Raw genomic sequence first — 6,179 nt, forward strand, 5'->3', positions numbered from 1 at the left:
GGGTATACATACTGTACGCACACATACATTGCCCCCATGTATATCATTGTTAGCATTATAATTGTAATCAATAGCCCATCATTTTAGCTCTAGCTGCTAATGCTAGCAAGCTAGCCCCCACCCCAACCCCCCTGTGCCCTGTTTGTCCCTGTTTCACCAATAAAGATTAAAAAAAAAAAAAAAAATGCTAATGCTAGATGCTAATGCTAGTAAGCTAGCCCCCCCCATCCCCCCTGTGTTGTTTGTCCCTGTTTCACCAATAAAGATTTTTTTTTTTTTTTTTTTTAAATGCTAATGCTAATGAAATCGGCGGCTAGCTCGCCCCCCCAACTTAGTTTGATTTACAACTACAAACACTGGAATTATTTGTGAACATCACTTTACAAGCTCAAAATCATTTTGACCCTAATTTGAGCCTAGGTACACACACACACCTACAGCCACCAACAGGTTTTTAAAAACATCTGCTAACTAATACACATCTCTCAGCATAAAGCAGGCTATGTTACACATTACATGGTTGTGGATTAACTGGTTAAACTCCATCACAATACGTTACTTAACAAATCAGACACAGCAAGTTTCCAAACAAGTATTTTAATTGTAATATTCAAGCCAAATATATTAATCACATCCACATTGTTTTCTGATGCATTTGATATGACAACAACTTAAATGTAATAAACAGAATATCATTTTAACTCATCTTGAACGTTAGACTACGATCTGTGTGGAAATGCAATAACAAACTACTTTTAAACTTGAATTTGTAATGCAGATTTATTTTACAGGTTAACAAATGTTGATTTACAGCTACAAACATTGGAATTATTTGTTGTGGTCACTTTACAAGTTCAGTTATTTTGACCCTAATTTGAGCCTATATACATGTATGGGGTGGAGTCATGTGCATGACTTACTGTTTCTTGCTGGTTTCTGGTCTGAGGTGGATTCTGCCATCCCTATGAAAACAAAAAAAAGGAAAAATAAGGACATGTCAAGCAGCTCCTCTTGACTATGAAATGTTTGAGGCAGTCCAAGGACTTCCAAACATAGATATAATCATCCACTTAAAACTCATTTAGCATATACTGTAATAAAAAGACTATGAATACATTTGAACAAATGATACATGTACATGTGAAGAGTTTGTAGAAAATATTCATATATAAATAAACAAACTTATTAGTGGTGAGGCAACACAAAGACACTGCAAGAGGAAAAGCTTCTGTCAACATCTGTGTACACATACAAAGCACAAAACTGTAAAACTTGGTGCTCAAAGTGAAATACTGCAACATTCAAATATTAAAAAAATAAAACATTGAAAAGGATACTACACAACTATGTATAAAAGTGTTTTAGAATGACAACACTCCTGCTGGGCAAGATGTGCAAAAGGTATTGATTAGGGGATGTGCAAAAGAACACAGTATAGACAATATCTGTCATGTGCAGGGATAATACCTCAAGGTGTTGATGTAATGTGGTTGTTGATTGATGAGGCCAGATGCAGAAGAAAAGGCTGGTGCTGGTCCATCATTGGTGATGATTAGACTGGACTTCTGGCCCTGATACAGAAACATGCAATAGGACAATTCCTTTAGAGAGGTCTGGATCTTTGGGGACACCTACAACCTCTTGCAGCAATGATGGAGGCCCTGCACCGCCTCCACCTGCAGTGTCCACACATGAAGATCTTCTCTTCCCAAACATAGACAGTGTCTTATATGATAATATAGTATTTTTTAATGTAACACTTGTGGCCATAACATTGTTCAGTCTTATCAGCTATGCTCTTCCTTGTTCCCTACACCCTCACTATCGTATTACACTCTGCCCCACGTCAGACATACAATCACATAACCTTTGGACTCCACTCTAGCTGTAACAAATTGTCAATAGTTTAAAACATTACAGTCCATATTTCATAGTCCTCAGCCATTATAGTTAATATCAGTGTGCTGTTCCAACAGCATCACTTATTTAGAGGGAGATTGTTACTGGAACAAATAAATATGAACCGTCTCACATGATGATTATACTTGTTACAAAAAATTCTGTTGCACTGTTGATTCAACTACTTCTTTTTATTAAACAAACTTACATATGACAGTGAAATTCAACTTTAACTTCATCTACAACTATTTTTTGACTTTAAATAGTTAGTTGATGGTAAATTGTACACTACAGTATTTAATTAATCAATTTATTACATTCTTTTATACATGTTTCCAGTGTTGTAAATTGTTGAAATTAATGTAGTTTATAATGTCCAATAAAGTTATTTATGATGCTCTTGCTTTAACTTTGTTGATGGTTTTCATAGAATACATCTGGTATGAATTTTCACAATAGTAACACGTACAGCATTGTGTGGCTATTTCTATGTTAGCTTTAATCAACAACGTAAATACTAGAAATGTTTAAATGTTGTCCAACACTGACAATGAAGGATCAAAAAACATGCTGATGTTAATTAGTAAATACTTTCACCTGTGACAGTGCTAGAGATGATCCATCACTTAATCACAGTTTAATATTTATAAATTCTGTTCTTAAAAGTGTTGCTACCATCACCTGTCAACAACAGCAGAAATGAAGTTGCAGGTAAGAAACTACCTGTGAATACTGAAGACAGAATAATAAACAAACTCGTCAGTTAGTCTGTCATTCAACTGGGAGAGGTTTTCTAGCATCATCATCATCATCATCACAGCACATTTGAGAACTAAGGATGTCCATGCAGTCTCCCTTCACCACAACCAGATGAATGGAAACAAATGGGCTGCTCTGTACATGAGGTCCTCCCTCTGTTGGCACAGATCACTCAGTTTTCAGTGTGGAAACCTTTCAAATGACAATAAAAGACAAACACTTGAGTTAAGATGCGGTGGATCAGTTAATCACAAATATCTATCAGCTGTCAGTATAGGTGCATGAATGTCTGCTTCAGTTGAGGACTGGTTTGAGTATTAAATGAATAATCTTCTATGTGACAAATATTTGTCTACACATTTTGTATACGTCACGTTATCTTAACTTGAACTATCACGACGTCTTGATGGACAATGTATTAACTAACATTAATGCTGCGCTTTACACTAACACAGATCACTTGAACTGGGTCACATGTGCGAGAAACACAAACCAAACGTCGTTAGATTAACATCGATTAAATTCACCTTTTATTGGGCTTTGACTGAACACCTCCACGGGCTAACCCAGGTTGACACAGGTTATCAGCTAACGCTAGCACTAGCTGGTTAGCTTGATTAGCAAGGTGCATCTTCACATGAACTGTGATATTAACAGGGATGCTAATTTTAGCTAGCAAAAAAAGGCTTAAAACAAAATGTACTTACCGGAAAAAATGAACCGCCGACTCCTCCGAGTGTCGTTAAGAACAACTGAACGCCGAACAAGACATTTTCAGGCAAACAACATGTTGGAGCTAACTTTGATGAACTGAAAACACGTCATCATCGTGTGTTAAAGAGAAAAGCTAACCGCGATTAGCGCGCTAGCCATAAAAGCATTTTTTTCAATGTAGAAGTAGCTAATTTTACTGTGTGTTGCTAGTATGTGTTAATGTTGTCAGCTGGTTTAAAGCTTAAACGAACTCGGCATGAGAGGTAAATGAGTAAAGTGAATGAGTAAACTGTCTTGTACACACTTGTACACAGAGAGAACCAGGAAACACATTTAGGAGAAGTCTCCCGCGCAGCTATCGCTTGGTCTGGACTGTTGTATCCAGCATACCATTGATGGTTCCCATCGCCGGGCATCACCCAGTTCCTCATTGTTGATGCCAAACTGATCTTGATATAAAAGATTAAAATAGTAATTGCCCACAGCTGTTCTCACCATCTGTGAAAAGCCACAGAGAGAGAGGTGGAAAGTATAAACTTATTCCATGTTTATATAATTACACAAAATACTTTTGTCTCTAAGAAATTAGAGCCACAGAAATGAGGTGTTTGTTTCCTTTGCAAAAAAGTATAAAAATATTCCTACTAGTGTTTACAGTGATTGTTGTATTTTTTCATAAAGCGTAATGTAAGGTATTGGGACATGAATTAAAAACCTCCCATCCCACAGTAACTCACTTCTCTTTCCTCCTCCTCTGCTGTCGAACTGCAGCGGCTGTTCAGCCAGTGGCTTTTAAACTCTTGGGTTGTGACATGCTCAGTCACAGCAGGGGATCATGGGAGACAAAACTAATTAAGAGGACAAGCGACAGCAAAAACGTGACACTGCGTGCGTCATTCATGGGTTTTTTTCAAATCGCCAAGGCGAATAAGCCACATACAGTCGGGGAACAGCTTTTGTCGCTGGCTTTTAGCAAATGCTGTGAAAGGGGAGGGAAAAAATAAAAGCTTCACCACCAGATGCAAATGGAGGCAACAGATTTAAGATATGTAAGAAAAAAAGGAGGAAAAAAAGTCAAGGGTAGCCGTGTGTTTGTGCTCCAATCTAACCTACTTAGTCAACCTTAGACTACAACAGCTGTTTCCACAATCATCGCAGGGGCCAGTTGTCTATCTAGTCTGAAATTAAAGAAGGTTTTAAAAGTCTTCATTTTAGCTTTATGAAACCTGCTGCGATGAGGTCAACTTCCCGGCTGACTTCCTTCCTCCTAATAATGATTCATTCATTTGTTTCTTATGTAAAATGTTCAGCCACTGGAATTACCTGACTGTCATATGGTAATTAACATATTGCTGATTCACTTTTATTAGTGGTTTGTTTTCCTGCCAACCTGCTTTTTACACTCAGTGTCTCAGTATCAGCCTTCAGACTGTGGATATCAATTGGCAGCATCACGTTGAATGCTTCTCAGTAATGTTATTAATTAACTAATTGATGTTTTGGTTTGAGATGGAAGCAGTCATTCATGATTTGAAATTATGGAAGGACCTTTGAGCCATTACTCCTGCAACACAAATCTGTGTCTCAGCCAGTGTGGGTTGTAAATTGTAATTCCCATCCGGCCATTTTTCTGTTTACTAATTAAAATCATCATGAAAGGCTGGACAGCATTACACACACGCTGGGAGGGATGTACACACATTATGTGGATCTGCTAATGCCATTTGTTTTTGTTTTTTAACACATTTTAAAGCAAGACTGTAACATTTGTTGAGCAGCAGCAAACAGCAGCCTCTGCAGCCATAAGTGGTAATTACAGGACGTTTCTGTTGAGCTCTGAGTCCGAGCGGTTAAAGGTAGTGAAAGCCAACCCGAGTTACACGGTGCAAGAACAGGAAGTGGGGTGGTGCTCAATGGGAATGAAAGAGGTGTCATTCTCCTTGTTATAAGTCAGTGTACTATCAAAATGATTTTGAGGCTCTTATTTGCATAATGTTGCTTTAAATGTCACATCGCATAAAGTGCACCGCGAGTAACAGAGCACTTTACTGCAGTGCGACTGGTGCAACAGAAATTATCTTGAAAACACTGTGAAGTCTGACATTGAGCATTCACCTCAGTTCTTTTACAACCTCAGAAATCTCAACCAGTGTGAGAAACGCTCAAGAATGCAAAAAAGGAAAGTGGTGTGCAAGGAGAAAGGGGGCTTTATGCTTGTGGAGAAAAAAACAACATTTAATTCTTTCATATATCATGTTGTGTTAAAATGATACCATTGCTTTCCAGTGCTTAAAATGCCCTGCTGCTTTCATCAGCCTCATCCTGAAGGGTCTGCACTATGTTGAGGCTGAAGTCAGCATCAATGAGCTGGGACACAAACAAGATCGTAGAAACTTACCATGCCACTGCAGTTAAAACTATGGTTGTTTTTAATGGTTTGTATTATCTTTTATCTGATGCTTTCCAGTGCTCAGATTGAACACTTAACAGATGTGCACAACCATTCAAACCTTTTATACAGTTTATACCTTTTAAAGCAGCTTAAAGTATAAAAAAATTACACATTACTTGATCATTTTTCATGGCTTCCCTAATGCACTTCTAAATTTTCCACCTATAGGCTTCTTCCCGGGAACAAAGCAAATGCCAAACCCTGCTTACATGAACAGACCATTTCTGATTCAGACTTATCATATGACAATTTTACAAGATGGAGCTTCATCGTTCTGTTTGTACTCCCTCACTGGTTCAAAGTCAGTGTAACTCGACCGCAGCAGAGAGGTCTTATTAGGCAAACAAAACATTTC

The 6,179-nt window shown here is 37.9% G+C and overlaps 1 long non-coding RNA gene across 2 annotated transcripts; it reads right to left on the reverse strand.

Annotated features, from left to right (window-relative positions):
* Window positions 1–659: 659 nt before the first annotated feature.
* Window positions 660–3,864, reverse strand: LOC130175031 (uncharacterized). 2 transcript variants are annotated; one of them, XR_008828678.1, is made up of 4 exons: window positions 3,366–3,864; window positions 2,623–2,850; window positions 1,468–1,571; window positions 660–962 (listed from the first exon to the last, which is right to left on the reverse strand). It is a non-coding gene; the product is annotated as an uncharacterized LOC130175031 (long non-coding RNA). The 2 variants fall into 2 exon arrangements; XR_008828677.1 differs by having other exon boundaries at window positions 2,581–2,850.
* Window positions 3,865–6,179: the final 2,315 nt, after the last annotated feature.

The sequence above is a fragment of the Seriola aureovittata genome, chromosome 9 (genome assembly GCF_021018895.1).
Source record: "Seriola aureovittata isolate HTS-2021-v1 ecotype China chromosome 9, ASM2101889v1, whole genome shotgun sequence".
Lineage (NCBI taxonomy): Eukaryota > Metazoa > Chordata > Actinopteri > Carangiformes > Carangidae > Seriola > Seriola aureovittata.